At 34.4% G+C, this 27371-nt stretch overlaps 1 long non-coding RNA gene across 1 annotated transcript; it reads left to right on the top strand.

The window, feature by feature from the left end:
• Window positions 1–937: 937 nt before the first annotated feature.
• Window positions 938–26786, top strand: LOC150107650 (uncharacterized). Its single transcript, XR_016548209.1, has 2 exons — window positions 938–1085; window positions 26093–26786. It is a non-coding gene; the product is annotated as an uncharacterized LOC150107650 (long non-coding RNA).
• The last annotated feature ends 585 nt before the right edge of the window (window positions 26787–27371 follow it).

Below are 27371 nucleotides of genomic sequence, written 5' to 3'. Positions count from 1 at the left end.
AAAATAAATGTATTCAAGAAATGGGTGAAATATAGATTTTTCTCTCTGTAGAATGTTATTCATTTGGATTCAAATATATTGAACTTGTCAGGAAATTATATTCATCTTTATTTATTTATCCAAGTGCAAGCAAACTAAGTTTGCGCATGAAGTATATTTAGACTAGGCTACTTGTGTATAGATGCTAATGACTTCACTTAATTGCCTTAGTATGTAGTAATGCACTTTTATTGGGAAAGGCCGCTAGTCAGACTAGTTTGACCTTCATTGAGGTCAAAACATACTATGAAATTGAACTGATAGTAGCTAATGGCCAAGCCATATTGTGTCTTAGCATATTTCATAAAATATAAATAAATAAATATCCAAAACTGTTTCACAAAATCAATGGCGCATATTAAGAAGATTTCTCTTATTAATGATTAATGTCGATCAGCTTTAAGTTTTGCAGTTCTTATATTTGTGTCTGCAATTGTTGCTTTTTTATGCATTAGAAAGGTGATGGAGTTAGTTTTATTGCCTAATAGAATAGCACACCTAAAATTAACAGATAAATTATCTCAAACAAATTGTTCGATCTCGATTGTGCTCCCTGTCACATGATCCGGAACCATTATGAGCACAAACATCAGCAAATACTGCACGAAGTTCCTGAGACTGGTTTCAAATTATCACGTTGCGCTAAATGATTACCGAATGGATTGTTTACTGTCACCACTTTCTGCAAACTGTTGGCTCGTGCTTGACGCAAAATGTTGTGGAGAATTCCAGATTGTCAAGAGTGAGAAGCGCCGTGCAAGGCATTCTTCTGTATCCCAGCAACTTGTTTATAACCTTGACGCGTTCAAATGGTGTTGTGCTTGTCAAATATCGGTGCTTGTGTGCTTTTAACGACTGATCCAGGAACTTGTTTCCTCATTCTGTAGTGTCACAGTGATCGGGTTAAGACGACACAAATAACGAAAATCTCACTATTCGAAGAGCTGCCTTCAGACTAATCACTAAAAGTGCAGAGGACCATGCACTTATCCATGTAAGAATTACCGTCATTTGAAAAGTAATTTATTTACTTTGAGACAAGAAAGGTAAGCAACAAAGTTCTTTCTCTATCTCTTTCTGTCCCTATCGCTCTCCATATTTTATTCTGTGGTGTAGTGGTTTTCAATTATCTCTTTCTTTATCTTCATTTCTTAGTTTTAAACCTATGTTCTTAATGTATTTTACTTCCTTTCTTAACTCTACTTCTTCTTCTTCTCATTCTCTTCTCTTTTCTTCTTTTTCTTTTTTTAATTATCTATTTATTTATATATACGTTGTTTTTATTCGTTCATCTCACTTTTTTGAGTATTTGTTAGATTTTCTATTTTTTGTTCTCTTTTTCTCTAGCTTGTTTTGTTTTCTTTTATTTCTTACGTCTCTTTCTTTCTTTCTTTCTTTGTACTTTTTATATGGTATCTTTGTTTAATCGAATATCTCTGCTTACGTTTTTTTCTCTTTATATAGTTTTTTTTCGGATGAAAATTGTCTTAACTCTATAGCTGTAGTTTAACACAAAGATTAAATATTATAAAAGATTAAGATATTATAAAAGTTTATAATAATTATATTATGATAATTATAATAATATTATAAAAGATATAAAAAGTATACGCGTTGTCACATCTTCTAGACAAGTGATGCCCATCGATCCTTTGGGATGCAGAGAATTGGATAATTGAATTATCTCCTGGTAGAATTGGCTTATGGACGCAGCATTCCTCCGTTATAACACCAAGAACTACTAATTGATTTGAAGATACAAGGTCTGCCGTGTGCTGGGTCATTGTTCAATACAAGTTCTTTTTTGCTATTACAATAAGGTTTATTGAGAGGAAAAACAAAACAATTCAGGGATAAGTTTTTTTTTTTTTTGATGTTGGTAGGTAATATGCTGCTGAAAAAAATCAGCAGATTCCCTAGAGTTATGATCTAGAAGTCTTTCTGGTCTATAATGCTTTGAAAACAGTGTTTTTATTTAACTCGTAACTTGTATAACAATAGTTCCATTCGAAACAGAAATCTATGCACTGTTTGTTGGGTGACCAATTTTTTTTCTTACATGGAACAGAAAGAAATATGCATTTCATTTTAAATAGCCCAGTGTACAAAACCTTTTTTCGATTTCGTATCAATAAGAAATACGTATCAATTAAGACGAGTTAATCAGTGCTCAATCCACTTATAATTCTTAATAATGAAAGGTATTTCCGCCTTTCTCACCTACTTCAAATTCGCACTGTTAAGCCATGCATGCTACAAAGTTTCTGTAATGGTAATTATTAAAATAATCACTCTGTTCAACAAGAATAACACGCTACATACACGCAATGTCGATTTCGACGTTCCCATAGCAACCTCATATTAACCATAAAAATAACTTTAATTCAAACAGTATGGTGTCGAACGAAAGATGAAATGATATTTTAATAAGCTTTTAAATGCTTCATTCTTTAATTTTGCAATTTTCCGGTAGAATGAATTTCGCTACTCCTTCAGGTCTTATTAACTGCAAGGAAATTAAATTTCACTCAAACGAAGTATAAACGCTTTCTGCGTTTATACTTCGTTTATGCTTCCCTTATTTAATAGCAAATAAGTTCCCGGAGCAGTTTCTTAAATTAATTTGGAAGTCGATACATGCTAAGGCTCTTTATCCCACAGCATTTCATTTTCTCCCGAGGAATGTTTGCGGTATTTAGTTGACCAATCAAGGGTTAATATTTTCTCTTTAATTTGGAAATTATATTTTATGCTCTCACACATTTCACCCAAATGTTTTGAAATTACCAGGGAAATTTACACGGAGAAATTTAATTCCCATTATAAATTGTGCACTTAGATATGAAAGATATAAATTATATACTTCCATACGAAAAGAAGTTTAGAAGCTCATGTGCAATTATGCTAACAGCTAAGCATAAACTTATTATCAAATGATAACAGGTTTATCGCGGAGATAACAGGGCTCAGTTATGATATAAACAACAACATTGTACATTGTAAAATATGACCTGCAAAGAATTCTGTCCACTGTATTCTGAAGTCGTTAAGTCAACAAGCGTAATTTTCAAAATGAAACGTCTATAAGTACGTAATTTTTAACGTACTTTAGACTTTTTTTTAGTTTTTCTTCCTTTTTGTTTTTGTACACCATATCAGCCTTATATTCTGTACTTATTTTCAATATATTTATATATATATATATATCTTGACACACCATTTTCTTTTTTCTTTTTCTTACATATATAATCATATAATGAAACTCTCCCGAAGATCATTTCTTTAGATCCTCGTGTGGTGGCCGGGAAAGAATAGCCCCAATGTAAATCCATGCATGTCGTAAGAGACGACTAAAATTGACGGTGAGTTTCGAGAGTTTCGCTCTCTCAGGTTTCTTCCGGAATTTTGTTCCCGGTGAGGGGGGGGGGGTGCTTGATGTCGTGGGGTTTGCCGTGGTAGAGCATTTTGAGTCTCTGGGGAGGGTTTTCCTCCAGTGTGGCCCGTGAGGGTCCTCGTCGGTGGACGCTTTTCCCTGGAATAGGAGCGGTTCTGATCGGTGGTGAGGGGGGCCCGTCACTGAGTGTAGTGGTCTAGGGATCATTCTAATGTTTAGAAAGAACTTTACTTACATATCGGCTACACTGCATGTCGTACGAGGCGACTAAAATGGGTACCCAGGAAGGGTAATGAATGGCTGTTAGCCTCCTACCATGATCAGAGCTCATGGTTTAATAACACCCTATCATTACATTGTCCTCTACAGATAACGGGGAATTTTGAAAAGCATGCTTGCTTCTATCATCTAGCCAAAAAAAAAAAAAACTTTCTTTAGTCAATCTCATGTCTGAGTTATTGTATTCTACAAACTCAGTTTTTCCAATAGGGGTAAGAATTTGATTTAGGTATTTACCATGAGCTTGCCTCTTTTTTATAGGTTTGACTTACATAAAGAGGTTTTCAATGTTTCTCCCTTTCTTCTTGAGATATATCCAAAATACTTGTGGATTCTTCTCTGAATCATGTTGCAGAGACTCATTTCAACATTTAACTTACCTCTGATGCTCAGGATGGTTCATTTCTCAGTACAAGGAAATCGAAACATCGTCCTTTAAGCTCACACTTTAAAGGCATTGATATTATTCCTAATTACCTTGTTTGATGACCAAGACTCTGACCCATAAAGAATCACACAGAAGACTAAGTATTTGCGCATTCGATCTTTATGTTCAGAGATTTCTTTCTAATTCTGACAATCTTGGTGAGCTGAGTCTTTGCAGATCATCACATTGTAATATGTCTTCTTACTTCCTCCATATGACTCCTATTGGCAGAGGGTAATGAACCCAGATGGATTCACTAATCAACTTTATCTATGTTTGTAAGCAGTCCTGTAGTGTCTATTACGATCACTGGTCTAATATCAGCTTTGCTTTTCTGACATTGTTCTTGAGTAAATAGATCAAACTACAATTCTATTCTTCCAAGGAGTTCATTCATGTCCTTTTCATTTTCAGCTATTAGTACTATGTTGCGAGACTGGTTGGCCGAGTAGTTAGCGTACCTGCTCCCCAGCCAAGAGGCTTGGGGTTCGAATCCCGCCATGGGCATAGATGTTTGTGATTGTCTTACTAACCCGGTGTGGAATGGAATTCTGCTACCCTACCACTTCTTTGAGAAGGCTTCACTTCCAAAACTCTGTGAGGTACAGGATCACTCGATGTCTTCCTCACCATTGAGATTGAAGAGTCCAGGAGATAGTATACAACCTTGCCTTATTCCTTTTATAAACAAAACAATCTATTAACATGTTATCAACTCTTACTGCAATTTGGTTAATGTTGTAAAGTTGACTTATTAATTGAATAAGATATTATTTGGGAAAAGCCAGACTTAGATATTATTTCCCACATCAGTTTATAATTTACGCAGTCGAAGGCTTTGGTGTAGGCAATAAAATATAAGGAAACAGGACTACCGATTTCTGATTTCTCAGTAAGATGATTGAGATTGTATATCTGGTCTCTGGTTCCTCTTCTTATCAGGAATCCAGGCTGTTCTAAAGAGATATGAGACTTCAAGTGATTATTCATTCATTCTTTGATAATATATTGCATGATTTTACACGCTTTTCGAGTTCAACGCTGTTCCTTTATGCTTTCACATTTTTGTGCCTTTTTTTAATAAATTGTATAAAGACTGTCTTCATCCAGTGCAACGGTACGATAGTAGAAGTCAAATTCGATTGTATAATCTGAGTATTGACACCAATCCCTGCTTACCCAGGTGCTTTATCATCTCGATATAGTCCCATCAGTATCTGTTGCTTTTCCAGTTTTCAGAGGTTTGTGTTAGACATTCATTATCTGGTACACCCTCTGTCCAAAAAGAAACCGAACTTTTCGAAAATAGAAGGAACTAGTGGCATCACCCGTTGTCGAAAGCGGCAACCTTCATTAGTGTTGTGTCAGCTGTTTACGATATTTGTTTCATTAGACGCCAAGTTATAGTGCCAATGTGTGTTTTGACGAACGGTCTGTCGTCACGATATTCATGCCGTAAGCAACGACTTCTTCCTATCAATCTCTTCAAAACTTCGAGATAAAACTCATCACTGACAATTTGGCCAGGCGAAATGAAGTTTTCGTGGATAATGCCCTCGGAATCGTAGAAACAAATCAGCATTATATTTACATTTGGCTTCTAAAAGCGACTTTGTTTCGGATGCCCTCTTCTGGTGGTCTCCACTCAGCACTCTGGAGCTTTTGTTTCGGGCTCATACTCAACACACCACGTTTCGTCATCAGTAACGATCGTTTAAAGGAAGTTTGAGTCCTTATGAGTGGTTTTAATGTGGTCCTTGCAGTGTTCAATTCGATACATTTTTTGGTAGTCGGTCAACTTGTGGGGAACAAATCGCGAATTCAATTTACGAAGGCCCAAACTCTCTGTCAAAATGCTGTGCATAGTTGATATAGAAATTCCCAATTCATCTCCAACCAACTCACGGACGATTTCGGGTTTTCTTTGATGAAATCACGCACTTTTTAGATGTTAACGTCGCTCAGTCTAGTTTTTGGATGGCCCCGCTTTTCGTCGTCCTCAAGCGTCTCAAGACCACTTTGAAATCGCTTAAACTACTCGTACTTGAGTACGGAATAAGCATTGACCACCGTATGCTTTTTGAAGCATTTTATGCGTTTCGGTAAAACGCATCAAATTCAGTTACCAAGTTTAACACAAAAGTCAATCGCAGCTCTCTGTTTGAAACTCATCTTCCGACCGTTCATCAAAACGCACTGTTACTCTTGGCACTATAACTCGGCTTCTAATGAAACAAATGTCATAAGTAGTTGACACAACACTAGCGAAGATTACCGCTTTCGACAACAAAAAGATACAGCAGGTGGCGCCACTAGTTTCTTCTATTTTCAAAAAGTTTGGTTTCTTGCTGGACAGAGGGTGTATATCTAAATTTTTGGATAGTTTCTCGCAGTATTCGTTCCATCTCTCTCTCTCTCTCTCTCTCTCTAAAATTTCTCTTCTTTCGATTAGGAGGGATCCATCATTATGTTCTATATTGTAGATTTTTTGCCTTGAAACTATTAGAGATTGCTATGATCTTTGAATAAAAGAAACATTGCTTCTCTTATTCAAAGAAATGATACTTATGTATGATAATTATCAGAAATAAGAAATATAAGAAATAATAAATAATTATGGATAAAATTTCTTTTATCCATACAGGATTCATGCAGATCTCCTCAAATATTTTATGAATGTATGTTTCTTTATCATACTTTCAGTATCTCTTTATTGCGTTACTGATTTCTTTGTAATAATTTCGACTCCATTCATTTTTAATTTCTTTGGATTTAATTTTATTTACACATGCGTTTTGATATATGGCCTGGTTCCATAATTCACCTGATGTGGCATTTTTTGCATGTTTACGATCTCATGAAAGTATTATTCGCTTTCATTCTTATATTCTTTAGGGATTCTGGGGAAATTGTATCTGTTTACAGATTTGTTCATTATGTTTCTAAATGGATCCGAACATCAGCAATTATTGATGATCTGATTCTCATTCTCAAAGTTCATTCTCAATGCAAAAATCTATCATTTGTTTGCTTCTCTCATTTCTAACCTCACGTTCGTCCGTCTCTTACACACTCTTCCTCCATCGTTTCTATATCCATCCTTGCTATTTATGCCTCCTTAGAGTTTTATGATATTCTTGTTTAGAATTCCTCCAAAGGTTCTGTTTAATTCATTATAGAAGATGCCTATGGTATCCTCTTTGGTTTCAGTTGTATGAGCATAAACTAAACAGAGAAAACAAAAAAAAAAAGAAAAAAAAAGCGAGGTGTAGAGGTTTTGCCTTAATCCTTAAAGTCATAATGCTGGTGCTAATAAAGTTGACAACAAGTACAGCGTTTGCTGTATTACTATCAAATATCACGGTCACATCAATATACCTAGAATCTTACAATTCTTCTTGGAGTATATATAATTTTCCTATTTGCAGGAGACCATTAACATTCCAAGTTCCTATTATTAATACTTTCCTAAGGCAGATTAACTTGTTTTTGAGAAATTTGGTTTTGGATTGAGAAAATGATGAGATGGGATAAAGTTTCTCAACAGTTGACTTAATTGAAGATGCACATTTCTCTCTCCTTTGTGCTCAAAGATTCCATATTGCTATTCCAGACTGGTAGCTGTCCCACTATATACATATATATATATATTTTTTTGAAAGACATTGTATCTTATACATATGGATTCTAATGGAAAAATAATAGAATGGTTTTCACTTGCATTCTCTCTCTCACAGCCGCATAGCTAACGTCGTTGATAATTTCAACCCTCCCCATGTACTAGTATGTCCGTTCTGGAATTCCTAGATGAGTAGAATGAGTCCATTCTACTCAACTAGGACTACCTTCCATAGGTACTGATAAATCTGCTGCCATCTATCAAAGAGAGGGGCTTTTTAATGGTGGCCATGTCGCAGTGCCGTTATAAGGTATTTAAAGTATTTTATAGGAATGTTGCTGCCCACACAACCAACACACTCCTGGCAGCACTCCGCCGCTTATTTGGCTTATGACACAGCATTATTCACAGCTATCCACAGTATCCAATGGCTTTTTCCCGATCTGTTACCTTAGAGCCTACCCAGTCGCATTAAACTACAACCTTAGGCGCAGTTACAGTATTAGCTATTTAATTAGATAACAATTATGTTACTTGATCACAAGAAACATTCAGGCACAAAATATTCGAATCGTTTTTTCGAGCAAGAAAGTTTTTTTTTTAATAAACTGTCTACAAAAAGACCATCATAATGTAAAACATACAAAGTGTATAATCATACATACATACATACAAAGTGAAACATACAAAATACGAAGAAATACTACCAAGAATCAGGATATTTTTATTAAACAATATGAGTCAATTTGGACGCATGTCTGACATACATATTTGAATTTTTAATTTCAGCGGAGTTATGTAGCTATATACACAAACTGTATAGTTATCTATAGTTCTTTCTTCAAGCAGAGATGAGAACGACTAAAAAATGATTAAGAAATTATATTTATAGAAAGGGGGATGGTAAATCCTTTTATGTTTTTAATAGTTGGGTGCGAAACTCGGATCGAAATCCATAGAGTTTCGTTCCGAAAAAACTATCGGCAGGCCCAAGTGTAAATGATCACTTGGGTAGTACAACACCAGGGCAACTCCATGTAAAGGTGGAACAAGCTCCCTCACTAACTTTAATATTCTCTCATAATGTAAAAGCCAGCTCCTATGAGATGTATATATATTGTTTTACATTATGAGAAGAGGTCACTACCCAGATCGGTTTCAACCTTTTTTGAGGTCTCATCGGTGAGTAGGTAGACCTAGAATATCAAGGTTTTAAGTGAACATGAACTTACATACCTCTACAATCGAATTGCCGAAGTGGTGTACTCCTATATTTAATGTTAATTACTAATTTAATAAGCCGAAAGGCTTTTTTACCAGCGAATATGTTAATATTCGCCGGTAAAAGAGTACACCACTTCGGCAATTCGATTGTAGAGGTATGTGAGTTCATGTTCACTTTAAACCTTGATATTCCAGGTCTACCTACTCACTGATGAGATCTCAAAAAAGGTTGAAACCGGTCTGGGTAGTGACCTCTTCTCATAATGTAAAACAATATATATACATCTCTTAGGAGCTGGCTTTTACATTATGAGAGAATATTAAAGTTAGTGAGGGAGCTTGCTCCACCTTTGCATGGAGTTGTCCTGGTGTTGTACTACCCAAGTGACCATTTACACTTACATTTGTTAGTTTGCATTTTTTTTTTCTTGCATTTTCTCTTCCTCTTAGAAATATGGCAATAGCTTTGCACCTAGAATTGTTAGGTTAGGTTAGATTAGGTGCTCACTTATTAAGTAAACCTACCAAATCTTTCAAGGGAGCATACAATCTTGCAAAAAACTATCGGCGAATATGCCGATAGTTTTTTCGGCATGAAACTCGATGGATTTCGATCCGAGTTTCGTACCCGGCTATTAAAAACATAAAGGGATTTACCATCCCCCTTTCTATTAACATATTCGCCGGTAAAATAGCCTTTCGGCTTATTAAAATTAAATTTATGTTTTCTTTTCTAAGTGTTTTCTTTAAATAGCCATCATTAATTTATGAACGTGGTTTTATTTATTATTATTTAATAGTAAATTCCTTAAAAATAATGTTTCTTTTTTTTTTGGATATTTTTATTGAAGTGTTGTGAAACTTCTGAAATATCAAGACTGTCGTAAGTATTTTATCTGCACTAATATGTACTGATTTTTAGAAAAAAATAAACATACGGTCTATTGACTATTACTTGAACTACGATGCATTCAATGAAGATTTTCTTTATGCATGGATATGTTTTTCAAAATAAGATAAAAAAAACAAACTAACAAAAAAAATAAAAAATAAAAAAGACTGCATTCTGATATGTACAGCATTGTACATGGCTATATTCACCACAACTATGGCTCGTGCAAGTATAAAAGGGAGCATACAATCTTGCAGTCTGCTGAAGAGCTGAATGATTCTCGACGTGGCATTTGCATCAACTGAGTTCGGAATTTTCTTGACACAACAATCGACATTGCAGCATAATCGCAACGTGGTAGGCCACATAAAATCATAGAACTGGACCGGCGAGTGTTGAAGTTTGGCGCAAAAAAAAAAAAACTCTCCTGTTCTCAGTTGAAACACTGTTTACAGAGTTTAGAAATGCCTTACCAAGCAATATCAGCACCACAACTGCACTGTATCGTTGGGATTTAAAGAACATGATTTTCCATGATTTAGCAGCCAAACGCAGGCAACGACAACCCTAAGCTGGAATGATGTAAAGCTCGCCTCCATTGTACTGTGGAGCAATGGAAACGAATTCAATGGAGTAGCGAATTATGTGTCACCACGTGCCGGTCAGAGGGAGATGAATCTGGGTCTGTTGCCTGCCAGAAGAATGCTACCTACCGAGTGTGTTGTGCCAACTAGGAAGTTGCAAAACAAATGGAATACGAAGATATCATAGGCTGGGGGTTTGTGATGAAATATGAACGACTTGTGTTGCCAAGTCATTCATATTCGACTTGGCAACTTAATTACAGTGACGGAGAGTCTTAATGATGTTGCTGCAGCTTATAATGACATCCTAGACAATTATTTTATTACAACTACATCGCAGCTGTTCTACGAATATCATCCACAAACAAGGGTTGTGTGGCACGTTCGTTTTTAGATGAGTATTGAAGAATTTGAATAGCCTTCACACAGCCCTGATTTCAATTCCATCGAACACCTTTATGATGAATTAAAATGCTGGAATGCAAGACCGAATCATCTAAAACCATCACCAGTAACAAAGGATGGAGCAGCTCTGCTAATGCCTTCTATATTAATGTGAATTAGGATGATCTAGCGTCTCGATATTTTTGATTAGAGAATGATGTAAATCGACTTGGGTACAGTTTAATTTTCCATGGAATGAATATCTCTTCATAATTCTTCATATGACTGGCATAGAGGAAATCGGTGTGTGAAGTAGTTTTAACCAGGAAAGAAGAAAGTGCTAAAAATCTCTACGTAGCGTTGCTATTTTTCACTAATGCAAAATATATATAAATCACTGGTTCAATATCAGCGCTGTGCTGAGGATACTCCACAAGTTCGCAGTTATGGCTCCATAACCACTTGCGATGGTTGTTGACAATGCATTTTGCTGGACATTATCATTGAGCATGACGGCGTCTTCGAGCAACAACAGAAGGAGGTTAAGACGAATGGCCAGCTTTTGATTCAACATGCGTAATATTCAGAATCAGACTGTTGCCCCTGCTAAGCAATACAAGGAAAAGAACATTCTCGTGGTGTGCCACTACAATGTTTTAAACACAAAATGGTTCAAGCTTCGTCCCTCTAAATTATCATCTTTTCGGTTATTTCACCGTCATATAATTGATGTTGATGCGTTACAAATTTCATGCAACACCCACCCTCAGTGGGTGTTGCATGAAATTTGAGGTCGTATGAGCATTAGATGCTAATGATCGCTTTAACCATTTAAAAATATCCCTTTGAGTGATGAATTTTCACGCGCAGTTTATTGAAGCATACTCGTTTATTACAATTGTTGTAAGATTTGATTTTTAATCTGCTACATAATATGAAATTCAATGTTATTAGTATACGTCTAACTTGGAAATTTCTCCCTGTCAATAGAGCAGTCATTTATATTACATGCTAATTACAAGAAGTGTTCTTAGTGTAGGAATTAATAATTGCAAGTGAAAAAGTCGTTTTAATATGCAATCAATGCTATTCATCCGTAGATAATTTTTTCAAGGATTCGATTAATTGGGGTTAGAACAATGAATAGCGAATTTCTTAGAATCCACTCAAATAAGCTGTTCTGGCTGAATAAATAAAGCATCATTTGTTATTTCTATCATTTTACAATGAGAACCAAGCGTATGTTTTCTTTAAAGTGTTCTATGCATTGAAAAAAAAAAGAAAAAAAAGGGAAAAAAATAAACATCATCCTGTATATAATAGAAGAGATAAAGATTGATGTAAAGTTTGTTGAAGAAATTTGTTTCAGTAATACACAGCAAGCAAAAATTTCTTCATAATTAAAATACTTTCTATTTGTTATGCAAATAAATTTACCAAAAAATACAATTTACTTGCTACATATTAGCTGTGATAACGCTTTAGAACATTTATTACAGATAATAAATGTTCTAAAGTCTAATATAATATATCACCTCTTTACAAAATACATTCAGAATAACTCTAATATTAACTATATATTTTATTATTTTCCACGTAAGATTACTTTGAAAATGAAACAATAAAAAACTGTTTCTCTGAATAGTATTGTAGATAGCATATGCTGATAGTGTGTGCTACGAAACATTGGATGGTCATATGGGGAGTTACAGTACTTTCTTCCCTGGAATTTCACTCACAAATACACCCATACAAATGTCGCTTTTGTTTCACAGATTTCACAGATAAGTTACTTAAATTTCACAGATAAGTTACTGAAATTTCACAGATACGTTACTGCCTAGTTAGTAACCATTTAATTAGAATTCCACAAGCTTTGGAGAAAGTAGAATATCTTATATCGTTTGAATGATGGTGATAGGTTTTATTTCTCTAATTTATTTCTATGCTGCTACAACATATGAAACATATTAAACCTTTGTTGTATTTATGTAAACAGTAGTTTCTTAAATAGACGGATTCTTTATTTCGATGGATCTTAATAAGTGATTGAAACCATGTCCATCAAGTATTTTTCAAGGTCGCATCGTCAAACTGACACCAGTATAATCGAACTGTAAACATGTTTAAAGCAACTGAAAATGTCAATTTCTCCTGACTTCTAAAGCGAATGAAGCAAAAAGACCGAAATAATTTTTTATTAGAAAACTCAGAAGCGGAAGAAATGAAGACAGGTTTAATTTTCTTAATTACTTGAATGAAAGAGATATTTAGATATTTGTTGTTTCTGATTGTTACACTGTTCGTGTATTATGAATGTGTGTGTTTAAATTTTTCATGTTTGTTAAAGTATTGGAACTGCTAAGATTTTACAATAATTAAATAATATGTTATCAATAATATATAATAGTATAAGCTAAAATAAAAAATATGTAATTATTTTTTTTTTTGTCAAAGTTTAGATAGAAATTATTAATACACCGTTTTTTTTATATATATATAAAGGAATATCACTAGATTGAGTTGTCTCGAATTTGATCTTTCTAGAGATAACGCTCTCTAGAAATATATTTAGTCGATTCTACTTCTCGGCCTTTTGGCTTAGATCAAGTGTGTACTAAAGTTCATTTTTGTGAACTTTCCCCATAAGTGATTAGCAAATTGTTTAGCTAAGCGCAAATTATAGTATATGTTAGCTCAGTTATTATCGGCAAAGCGTCTCATAGAGGCACTTGATAATAATAAACTACAGCAGCAGATACAGAATAAACCCCAGACTGGGGCAAGAACAACACACTCAGTGGTGGGAATAGCTTAGCCCCCCCCCCCCCTCACTAGCATGGCTTTGCCGCGTACGCGGACCCTTGGAATCGAAGTTGAAGCTGATCTACGACCTCGATGTTTGGCCAAAGCCCTCATCGAAAGCTTCGGCGCTGAGCAGATTTTTGGGTTTACTCCCTTTGGTGGTGGCCACTTCCAAGTAGTAGTAAGGAGTGAGCAAACAAGAGACAAACTACTTGCAGGATTCGAGTGTAATGGAAAAACAATAGTTCCATTTTTGGTAGGGAGCATTACCAAACTACTTCGAATCCCCAGATTCCCTTTAGAATATATTGAAACGGATGTAAAGATCATCCACGAAATATTCGGGAAATGGGGCGTTATACACAAGGTGGAAGTCCTAAATGACGCAGAAAACCCCAAATGGAAGTCGGGTGAAGTCCACATCTCCCTCGAGATGAAAACGCCCGTTCCCAACTTCATTATTATTGGATCCGCCAGAGTAATGATAAATTACCCTGGTGTAAAAAAACAATGTTTTAGATGTGGTGCTTTCACTCACCTTGGGGCGGACTGTCCTAGAATGAAATGTAAAAACTGCCTCAAAGCAGGCCACAACCAAGAAAACTGTGAGTCAGCTTGCCTGAAATGTGGGGTCATTGACCACAAAGTGGACACATGCCCATCTAGAACCCTTGCTGAGAGGATGGGTGGTGCAATCACGCCAGCAACTGCACCAAGCAATGGAAATGACGCACCACAGGAAGCCTCTCCTCCTTTCGAGGCTGATCCTGATATAACAGAAATCCATACCTCCACGTCTAAGAAAAACAGTAAGGGAAAAAAAACTTCCACAAGCAGTAAAATCCAACAAGAAGAAACAGTCGCTATTGAAACCATCAATACCAATATAGATACTAATACAGACATAGAAGAGGGAAAGATGGAGGTGAACACTAACACCTCCAAACGGCCATTAAGCCCACAGGAAGAAGAGTTGGTAATGCCCAAAACAGCAAAAGTATCTGAGACCGCCCACCCAGAAGTCCCTCATGCGAAAGCAGGGGAGACTCTCAGCCATCTCATCAGAGGTATCCCAGGGATGGCGGAAAAATTCAAAGAAGCGATGAAAAAAATAGGAGAACCTGAACTACTTCTCACAGAAGAACATGGATCTGACATCGTCAGTGCAAAATGGGGTGACATTTTCGTTGATGACATCAGCAAAATCACCCCTGAGCAAGTAGAGGCATCCCAGGATTTAGACGAGGAGGCAGCCTCGGCGTTCTTCATAGCTCTCTGCAAACTAGACATGGCCAAGGGAAGTGTGGTGGCCAAAAGAATAATAACTGCCCACAACAAAAGAAAGACAGAGTAACCACCTTGTGGGGTTTCTGTACACAGCTTCACAGGTTTCAGCTATCACAGGTGGGAGAGGACCTGAGAACCCTAGCGGCGAAGGCTTACAGCGAGGCGGTGCAGTTCCTTATGAGCTGCATCACTCGGGCCAGATCCTTCCTCCACCTCTAAGTTTAACTTTCAATTTTTGCTTTTCTGTGTACTTTTTTGTTTTTGTTTTGTCACATGTTTCCTTTTTAGGATTTTTCCTTTTTTGTAAAGTGAAAAATCAACGACCGTTTTAGAAACGCCCCTGGGGGGAAAACAGCTAAAACAGGTCAACTGAGGCCTCTTTAACCTACTCTACCACTATGCACTCTATCTTTATTTTCCTCTCCTACTATCTGCTGACTCTCAGCCTATCTTACTCTACAGGCCGATGATGAAGATTTGTTGAACTCACAAATTATTATTATTCGATTCTACTTAACAAATAATAAATATAATAAATATACATAAGCATATGTGACTGTAAGGAGATAACGCGAATAAAAAGATTATGTATGACAGCTGTAAACTTATTCGCTGTTTTTCGATTCACTCCGTATGATTTTCTCTCCGTTTTATCTATACTACTTTGGAGTATTTGATAAAAGACTTTATCTAAACTTAAAAAATACGGAACGAAAAATAATAATAAGATAACACAAGTACAGTATTAAAAAAAGCATTAATAAAAATAGAAATAAGAACGAACGGCTTATTTTTGATATGGACCATTATGCAATAAATAAAAGTCTGCCTCTGACACCATAAACCGCATTCACACTCCTGGATATTGACAAAACAAATTTTGTTGTCATTATATCAATAAAAGTAAAATAGGATTTTTTTCTATAAATGGATATCGATTATTTTAAGAAAAATCGTTGTACTACTTTAGTAAAGATTTAAATTATTTTCATTAAATGCTTTACATTAATTTTCATTAATGAAAGGGCAAGTTTATTTAAAATCAAGAAGGAGAAAAATATTTTAGTTATATTTATCAAGGTTAAAAAAAAACCGCCTTCCTCCAGTAAGTGAACCTACAAAATCTTTCAAACATCTTCTGATGCTTGAAAGATTTGGTAGGTTAACTTAATAAGTGAGCACCTAATCTAACCTAACCTAACAATTCTAGGTGCAAAGCTATTGCCATATTTCTAAGAGGAAGAGAAAAAGCAAGAAAAAAAAACGCAAACTAACAAGATGTAGGTTCGAATCTTATATACAATAAATCTTTTAAAAATGAAAAAAGGAACAAAACACCTTAGTCCACCGACGGTTAATACACAATACTGTAATTTCATAATTATTCGTTTAGAGGAGTATCTTAGAAAATAAATAAAATAAAGACGACACAAAGAAATTTAAGACATTATTAATTAACGATATATTCCGGACCACAAGCACTGATTACTATGAGCAAATAGAACCTGTTGTTGCTATGGAAACATTTCATCACACTTACCTTGGTCGACAAAAACATACATTTTTTTTTTTAAATTATGTACTGTATACACAGAAATTATCAGAACCAGCGCAGAAGAGTTAATCATCTGAAGACATTTTTGAAAAAAAAAAAAAAAATCATGATTTAATAAGCAGAGAATTTATATTTATATACATTTATATACACTAACAAACATTTATATACATTACAAATACATCATATTATATATGTAATATACATAAATGTAATTGCACTCGTATATTGTAATGTAATATTTAATTGTATATTAATACTAATCGATAAAGCTAATATGAAACTTATTAAGTTCATTTTCTCTTCTCGAAGAATGTCATGGTGGACGACAATATCAGTTTTTCTAAGGATTTTTTTTTATTCATTATTGGCCAATTGGTGTTAGATTATTCATAACTATAAAACGTAGATATATTTTGGGAACTTATCCCATTAACATGAGAACAAATAAGCAAATGTTTAATTGTTGAGTAATACATAATAATTATAATATAAGGGAATAATCTAAATAATAATCTAACTATAATCTAAGGAAATAACCTAAGATAATCATAAAAAAGCTATGCCTCCTAGTAGAAATCTTTTGTAGGGATATTCATTATTGTAGCAAATGAACTGGAAATCACTGATGACTCAAAACTACTCACAGTTAAATTAATTAATCGTTATATGTTTGATCCACTACAAATTTTAATCGTAATTTTCGCAAAGGAAGGCCAAAAAGTTTAACAATACCAGAAATCATTGATCAAGTGCACGATATGGTATTGTATGACCGGCGAGTCCAAGTGCGTGAAATTGCTGAGACTATAGGCATTCCAAGAGGACGTGTAGGATATATTTTGCATGAAGAATTGCAAATGGAAAAGCTTTCGGCAAGATGGATGCCTCGCTTGCTCATAGCAGATCTAAAACGCACTCGCATGAAAATCTCCGACCAGTGCTTGGAGCGTTTTGACAAAAATAAAACTGATTTTGTGCGTTGATTTATTACTGTACATGAGATTGGATTCACCACTACACACCAGAAGCCAAATGGCAGTCAAAACAGTGGACAGAAGACGACTTTTCAGCACCAAAGGAGACAAAGTTGGCTCCATCAGCAGGAAAGGTCATGGCATCGGTGTTTTGGGATGCTAAAGGCATTTTGTTTATTAATTATCTTGAAAAGCGTAAAACAATAACCAAGGAATATTATTCTGATCTTTTAACCAGACTAGACGAATACATTCGTAGGAAAAAACCCGATTTGCAGAAGAAAAAAAAATCATCATTCATCAGGACAATTCACCTGCCCACAAAGGTGTTTTGGCAATGGGAAAATTAAGGGATATGCACTATAAATTGTTGGAACATCCACCCTATTCCCCAGATTTCGCTCCGTCTAACTTCGTGCTCTTCCCAAAACTAAAACTCTTCCTTGCTGGTCAGCGTTTTTCTTTGAATAAAGAATAGATTGCAACTGTTAGAGGGGTATTTTGAAGATCTTACTGAGAATTAGTACTGGGACGGGATAATAGCGCTGGAATAAATGAGTCTTAAGGGAGATTATGTTAAAAAATAAAAAATAATTTTGAAATTCTAAATTCGTTCTTTTAAATTTTAGGCCGAAAATTTTCAGACTACCCCCCCCTCTCTCTCTCTCTCTCTCTCTCTCTCTCTCTCTCTCTCACACACACACACACACACATCTATATATATATATCGACAGAAAAAAGTATGAATCGCTTACACTTCGCTTTTTTTTTGGAACAAAGCGCATCATATAATTCAATCCGTCATATTTTATTTAATAATACCTTGGTAGAGAATCTTAAAGAAATAATTATGCCGTAAAAGGAACTATTTGTATTCAACACATCAGCAAAAAAAAAAAAAAACTGTAAACATTTTTTTTATTATTATGGACGATTCTAGATCCACTTCTGCTTAGATCATTAAATCTTCTCTCTCTCTCTCTGTCTAACGAAATTGGATGAAATGTCAAGAAGAATAAGATAAATCTCAGAGAGCGAGTTGTGTTTGAGAACTTAGGAAAGGTGAGTGGTAAATGGCATTCAACGCCATTAAAGGATAACACTTACTCTCATCTCGAACACATACTGTCTGGAAATAAGATTTTCGTCCAACGCGTAATACGCGTTGGACGATTTTCATCATCACGTAAAATATGGTGGAATTAAAAAAAAAGCCAGGTTTATTTCTGATTCTATTCACAGAAAAAATATATGTTTCCATATTGTTTCTTATAACTAAAATGGTGGAAAGAAACAGACATTACAACATCACACACACACACACACACACACACACACACACACACACACACACACACACACACACACACACACACACACACACACACACACACACACACACACACACACACACACACACACACACACACACACACACGCGCGCGCGCACACACAGGAGAGAGAGAGAGAGAGAATAAATGATGATTTCTCTCTCTCTTTCTCTCTCTCTCTCTCTCTCTCTCTCTCTCTCTCTCTTTCCCCTCTCTTTATGTGTGTGTAGTTGGAGTAATAATTTAATTTGCTTAGCATCATTCCTTAAAGCCAATCCGATATTCTAATGTTTATATGCAAATAAATTATTAGATTAGCTCTTGTATCATGAAAGAACTATCGAAGCAAGAGCTACTAGGCTTCATTATATATATATATAATGAATTATATCGCTTTCAATATCACCTCAGTAAACACATCCAAAACAATTGAATTCTGAACATCCTGGCTTCTAAAGAATTTTTTTACACACATCTATACGGCACTCTAGAAGAATGCTGATTGGATTTAATTCAGTGTGCATTTCCACAAAGATAAGGTCAGCAAAAGTATGACAACCAGGATTTATTTTACTGAGATTTTAGCTGGCGGATGCGAACATCAATAGAATATGACATCAAAAATAAAAATACAAAGAGTTTACAGTTTAAAGGCAAGTTTTGAACTTAGAAGTTTTTATTATGCTATCTCTTAATTTCGTATACACTATCTTCCAAAATTCACCTACTTGCAGGTAGATGAATTACTTCCTTTCTTTACAAAATATAAAGAAAGGAAGATTAGAAATCATATAGTTGGCCTGAGTGATGGTAAACAAGAAAGAAGATGTGCATCCCATTCGATATCTTTTGAAAAATTTACGAGTTATGGGAAAAGTTAGTTCATGAGACCTAAATCCACTGAATATTAGAAGAGCAGAAGAAATCGTTCATTTCTACTTTCTGATTTACACATTCCTTCGATAATGTGCACCTTCTGATCATAGCAAAGAGAGCGTGTAACGAACTTACGATATATATATATATATATATATATATGTTTACACACATGCTTCGATTTGCAGTAAAAAGGGTAAAAGATATTCATTCACTGTTCGGTCTCCAGTGATGCTATAAGTACAGAAAGAAGTTCGTCACTAATGCCATTCCAAACTTTCGTAAACAAAAAACAAAAAAAGGTTTTCTCGGAGGAAACCGACTTAGCTGTTATTTTCTAGTTGCTGGTGTTTTTTTCGGTATTATCGGTATCTCTCTTCACAAATTTGTTTACATATGTTCATCTGCAAAGCGTGTTAGTGTATTTTTTTCTTTTACAAACATTTCATACATACTTCAACTTTTATCTTTGGAGGAATATCAGAAGTTGTAGTAACATTCATGAGCTATGCACGCATAGAATCTTAGAAATATATCAAATGTGCCCAGTACAAAGAAGAATGCACGTATTTCTTTTAAAATTATCCATTTCAAACAACCTACTTCGAAGTTTATATGGGTGCGAGAGAGGTGAGTAGACAGAAAACGTAAGATAATGACGAAATCGAAACGAAAAAGAAAACCAAGATGGATTAATAGATAGATAGAGAGAGAGAGATAAAACGTTTTCCTATTTTTTCGCACATTCTTTAGAATGTGGGACAAAACACATCAGAAAATGAAGTTTATTTGTATTTTAGAAATTGAAGTTATTTTCTTATTTGTAATTTTATTCTTTACTCCTGCCATTTAAAATGAATGTTTATTTTACTGCTTATTATTATTATTATTATTATTATTATTATTATTCAGCACCAAGGTGCTGAATGATGACCAGGGGATGAGAATTTCGACTTTGCCGACCAAATTACTAAAGTGCACATATATGATATGGATAAAACATAATTCCATGCTATGCCCGTTGGTATATCTCGGGCTTAAACAATGTTCCAGATGTTTTTAAGAATGAACCAAGAAGAGAAAAGAGAAATTGAGTTATTGGAAGAGATACTCAAATTCAATAGAATCGAAAATATTCATTGACATAGCTAACATCAATAAAAATGAGATGGGCCCAGCCGAGGAATTATCATAGAGATACAATTGGTGTTGTAGTCAAAATGTAAAAAAAAGTTAGCTACTTATCAGTAATAACTATTAGATGTTATATTAGAGCATAATTATTATTTTTCAAAAAGTAACAAAGTATAATGAAATATAAAGTATAAAAACTTTCATTCATATTTTAATTAGTACTTTAGTACTAATTAAAAACATCAATAGTATTCAACAGTTTACATGAAAATGATCTTGAACGATAAGGAAATTTGAAATAAATGACGTTAGTATCTCTCACAGAGAGACACGCACATCATTTTCCCATCAAAATGGGAAATTGGTCAATCAGACCAATTTATGCCTATGGTCCAACTACAAGAAGGCTTCTTTAAAGAAGTTGCAGGAAAATTTTTGAGGTCATTAGAAAAGGCAGTTTACATAAAGAAAAATGAAAATCTGATCAGTAGAAGAGACAACGGATACCAGACATAACGAAATGTGTCGAGAAATTTTAGAGAAAAGATCCAAGTTATTAGGAATGGTAAATATCTACCAGATGTCTGTTGAAGTTAACCACATCATTTTTATAGTGTTATTGGTGATAATTATATTTTCAGACTAGCGTAGGTTACAGGAGTATAATACAGACAATTCGTAAAAAGAAGTGATCTGATTCGATTAAATAAAGAGAAAATAATATATAAATCTGAGTCGAGGAAAAGTGAACACTGTGGAAAACACGAAACATAGAAACCCAGGTAGAGAGATCGGAACAACATTCTGAATGTTTGCATAGTCCATTGAATTGATCCACATTCGATTTCGAAGAAATTTACATTGGCTCTTACAGAGCAAAGATCAAAATGTAAAAAAACGGGAAAAATAGTGAAATGAAAGGCTCAGAAGATTTTGAGTAGGATGAAAAAGATAATTTTACAATGTAGGTGGAAAATTTTATCATGGAATGAAAAATTGTTTAACGAGTTACTGAAAAAAGTTTACAAAAGTTTAAAAATTATCATAAATAGGAATGAGATATGACATTATATGAAAGCTGGATATAAGGATATTTAATCCATCGAGGCATATTTTTGTGAATCCAACACACGAATGGCTGATGACCAATGGTACATTAAGTACGCGTAATAAGTATTAGTCCCTTCGGTGCGGGTATCTATCTATCCTTCTCGTCCGTCCTAGGACGGGTTAAGTCCCCCTCTTAATGGGGGGGTTACTGGGGTATTAATGCAGCCGGTTCGCCACTCCTCTGCTGCATCCCCTAAGGGAGATATTCATAACTGTAATTCCGTGTGGGTCACGGGGCCGGTTTGCCTGCTTGCGGGATGAAAACCCTCAGATAAATTGGGGAAAAACCTTGCTCTCCACTCTCGAGACCGGCTAACTTGGCTATGGCTGAGGAAGATCCTGAAGCTACTCACGTCGTCGACGGGAATGGAACCTAGGACACTCCTTCTCCAGGTTACAAAGAGCATAGCCACTAGGCTAACCGTACGGTTCGGTGGGGGGTAAGGGTTAGATAATCCAGAAACTCAGCTCTTCATAGAAAATATATGGTACGGCACTTTATAAGTTACACTAGGCTTTAAGTTTTGATGACTTCAAATCGAGTGAAGAAATTTATACATCACCGAAAGTCATTCACAGATCTGCACGGTAGAATCAGAGGCTACACTCAATTATTAGGAAAGCAGGTACGAAACCACTTGACCAAATAGAACAGCATGTTTTGAATGTTACACAATAAGCTAACAGGTGAAATGCATAGATTTGAAAAAAGCGACCAGAGAACTAATATTTTGAAGTAGATAATAATCATCAATTTACTTACAGGGCCTTGAAAGTCTACGAAATATTTATCCTATTTTATGGAATAAAAACTAGAGTTTCTGGAAGGTTAAAATCCTTCCACATCCGCATGAAATTGGCTAATGCTTTCATGTGAAAAGCCCTGATAAAGAAGTTCTTTGCGTCTGAAATACGTAAGAATCATATAAAAATCATAGCAGAAAAGAGGTTGATTTTCAAGAATGCGTTAGCAAATGTTACCTTATATAAACTAGGTGGTATGGTATCTTAATTAGCAGACTGGGAAAAGAAAAACTAGCATAACCGGCGTTAAATAGTTTCTTAACAACGTACTTTCTTTGGGTTCATTTCGAACTAATCGTAAGGGAAGGAAGGAAGGAATTAAAGAAACCTGAAAGCAAATTATTCAATGAGAGTTTTAATCAATACTTCCTGTAGCCTGTGCAAAAAGATAAATGTAACAGACTGGTTACCACGGTAACCAAACCAATGAGGATTTCCTAATTAGATTTTGTACTTGTTTTACCTTTTCCCAGGCATTATTAGTGCAAAGCTAAAATGCTCTTGGAAAAAAGTACTGTATAATGTTAGTAAATGGACATTGCGCTGTCGATCCAAATTGTATTATCATTGGATAGAATAAAAAAGGATGGTTAATGAAAAATTTAGGAAAAGAAAAAGTAAACTTCCACAAGTAAACAGAAAAAAAAAATAGAAAATAATCGTTGGATGAAGAGAAAAATATATCAAATACAATTTTGAATGAAAGAATAAAATAGAAGGAATGAAATGCGTTTTTCTACATTGAAAGCGAGATCGTTGTAAATAAATAAACATGATTGATATCAAAACTTGATGGCGGAGAAGGCATATATAGAAGATACTCTCTCCATCTCATTCTATATTAGACAGAATAAAGGAATCCTTGATATAAAAACATCTTTCGTTTTTTATGAGTTCTTAAAAAACGTGATGACACTGAATAAAGTACATCCCAAGACAGAAAAAATTCCCACTCTGATAATCAGATAGGAAAGAGTGTTTCTCAATATTTAATATCATTCAGGAGACTAAAGACGCGTTCCCTGTATCACAGCGATTTTAAAAGCTTTAAAATTAAGGATAACATGCATTAGAATGCTATAACGAACTTCGATTAATCCTACAGAAATAATGTGAAACAAATTATCGGACATGAAATTCGAGGTTTACAAATGGAAATGTTTAAACTAGCGCTTTATAAAACACCATTTTCGAGAAGGTAGTAGGTTAACATCAACAAGTAGTAGGTTACTACCCCGATGTAAAATATAAAATAATATTAATATATATTTTACTATCAGTAAAATATAAATGGTGTAATATAAATTTGAAAAAATTATAACTTTTAAATTTTTATTTCATCATATTATTAAAAATTTGCGTTTACAAATAATAAATAAATTTTTTTTTTATACAAAATAATTTGCAACAATGGAGATAAATAGTGATTTTCTTTTGCATTTATTAATTCTTCCATATTAAAAATACGATGTTATACTGTAATTTCTCAATTTGGGATCCTGCTGTTCGTTTATCTTTCACTGTTCATATAGTATTCTGAAGTAGAACAAAATGATCTAATATAAAATGCATTATGTTATATACAATTATATATACAAATAAAATTATATACAATAATTAACTTAATTACTATTTGGATTATAAGACCATAGGTTTAATATATATATGTACACAACTGTCAACTAGTTTAGCTAGCAAAACTGACTAACTTTGTCAAGACTAAACGGAGAAAAAAAACTACTAGATGTAAAAATGAAGGAATGCAGTAACTGTTTACAACAAAAATTGGAAGGCACCGCGTGACATGGTATGAGTGAAGTGATATACTTCAGTCATTATTATAAATACGCGTTACATAGTTTATGTCGTACTGTAGTTCTGCTAAAGAATGATGATATTAAACTTAATGAGTTAATAAGATTCTTCCATTTTAGCTAACATTACTCCAAAACCAACAGTCTGGTGGAGATACGTTGATGATGTGTTTATTATCTGGAGAGAAAAAAGCATCCCACTTACATAAGTTCTTAGAAAAAATCAACTCTTTTCATGACAAAATGAAATTTACTTTAGAGCTAGAAAGCAATTATCAATTACCTTTTTTGGATATACTTATCAAAATAGTAGAGAATGATGATATTAAACTTACTATATAGAGGAAACCCACTGATACCGGACGGTATCTCCATTATTCTTCAAATCACCATCATACACAAAAATGCAGCATCATCCATATGCTACGAAACAGAGCCCACAACATAGTCACGGACGAAGAAGACGTATGTACAGAACTTTCCCACATCTCCAAATCTCTTTCTCAAAATGGGTATCCTCTAAACCTAATCAATAAAATGCTCTATAAAAACAACCTCCAGTAACAACGTATAGCAACTCAATACGTATCAACCATTGTCGAACCCTACGTTGGTTTAGTCTCCAATAAAATAGCTAGAATTTTAAAACATTATAACATCAGAGTGGTGTTTAAACCGACCGCTACCATTAGACAGTTTTTAAGATCCCCTAAAGAGAGTGTACCATTTTTTTTTTCAAATATGCAGGTGTTTACAGCATACCTTGTACATGTGGACTATCATACATAGGCCGAACTTCGAGAAGCTTAGAAATTAGACAGAAGGAACATGTCGGAGACGTTAATCATAACAGAACAGCACCTCTGGTTTGGCGCATCACTTCTCAATTTCAAACCACGCTATAGATTGAGATAACAGCTCAATTCCTTACATGGAGGAAGATTACATATATCGATTATTTAAAGAAGCTGCCGTGGTCCTACGAACAGGAAACCAATAGTAATATTAAAGGGTATACGGAAAAATCTTATTAACTCATTAAGTTTAGCAGAACCACAGTATGCCATAAACTATGTAACGCGTATTTGTAATAATGACTGAAGTACATCTCTTCACTCATACCATGTCACGCGGTGCCTTCCAATTGTTGTTGTAAACCGTTACTGCATTCCTTCGTTTTTGCATTTAGTAGTTTTTTTTCCACTGTTTAGTCTTGACAAAGCTAGTCAGTTTTGCTAGCGAAACTAGTTGACAGATGTGTATGTATATATATATATATATATATATATATATATATTAGAATAAACCTAAAATTATAATAAACACGTTGAGAAAATTATGGAATTACTCATTATTATACAAACATCAGATATGTATTTATCCTGATTTACGTACAGTAAATCAGGATAAATCAATATATTTCAATGGAATAATAAATATTAAAAAATGTTTCTTTTTTTTAATATTTATCATTTTTTTTCTATTCTGTTATTCTAGTTTTATGTCTCTCTTTATTTGCTATTATTTTTCTAATTCTCTGCATTTTTCTTCAAAAAGCTATAAAAGGAAAATATTACAAAGGAAAAGTGAAGAATGAACAGATCATGCCTTAAACTTCATCCATCTATCAAGCACTTTATCAACTCCAACACTGTAACTTTATCTGTTTCAGACACAAACAATAATTACAGTAGAAATCCAGGCATGGCGTTCACATCTCGACCTCTACCAGTGATTATTCTTTGTTGATGACTAGCGGAAAGACTAATCCAAGTGCATCTGACATCTCCTGTGACATCATTCATTATGACGGTTGACCACGTTACGGAAACCACACGAGGCAAACTACCAGCGCATCCTTTCTGTTTAGTTGCAAAAGATTTGGCGGTGCTTTCTACAGTCCTGACTCTTAATAATAGGTTGCTGAAGAATGCTATTCAATCGCATAAATGAAGAGACTGCTCAACAATCATCACAGTAAATGAGGCACCCGGGATGCCCTTAGGGCTTATATAAGTGAAATTATCCTCCGGAATATTGCAAGTAGAAATACGGCATTGGGAACTGCTGTTCGTCAGATTTAACTTTGAGAATACAACTGTAGCATCACCAGGCGATGTACGTGTCTTCTAGAATAATTAGCGATAAATTGTTTTGTATGCTGAAGATCGTTCCTGGATATTGTTTCATAAAATATCTTTTATAAAATATATTTTAATTGCTGTTAATAAAACTAAAGCAGTAGGCTGAATTAGTTTGCCAATATTTCAATTATTATACGAATTGCTCTTATCTTATATTTTCTAGTAGCATTGTACATATCTGTTCACTTCAGTCACAGCTCTTCAGACATTTCTTCCTCTAGAACAGGTCAATGCGATGCAGCATACTTTTACTATTTTAACAAGCAAATGGCATGCCAAGAAATTATATTATTATATAATTTAATACAATATTAATTATATTATATATAATTAATTATATATTATATATTATTATTATTATTATTATTATTATTATTATTATTATTATTATTATTATTATTATTATTATAGTTAGTACTTCCCCCATAATGCAAAACACATCCCCTTACGGAGATGTATGATGCTATGCGTTACAGGCAAGGGCTACTACCCAGACCGGTTTCGACCTTTATTGAGGTCTCGTCAGTGGGAGCCAGACCATAAAAATGCCAAGGTTGAAGTAATGCAGAGCTTATAAATTTTACTTAAACAAATTACCACAAGCTTCTTTGATCTTATTAAATAAAAATATCAGGATGAGAGTAAGATGTAGAAAGTTTTTTAACTTGGCTATACTATGTTAAAGATACCAA

Source organism: Typopeltis vanoorti, chromosome 4 (assembly GCF_054136105.1).
Source record: "Typopeltis vanoorti isolate ZY-2024b chromosome 4, IOZ_Tvanoo_1.0, whole genome shotgun sequence".
In the NCBI taxonomy this organism is placed as follows: domain Eukaryota; kingdom Metazoa; phylum Arthropoda; class Arachnida; order Uropygi; family Thelyphonidae; genus Typopeltis; species Typopeltis vanoorti.
This window is presented reverse-complemented; position numbering and strand designations above follow the sequence as displayed.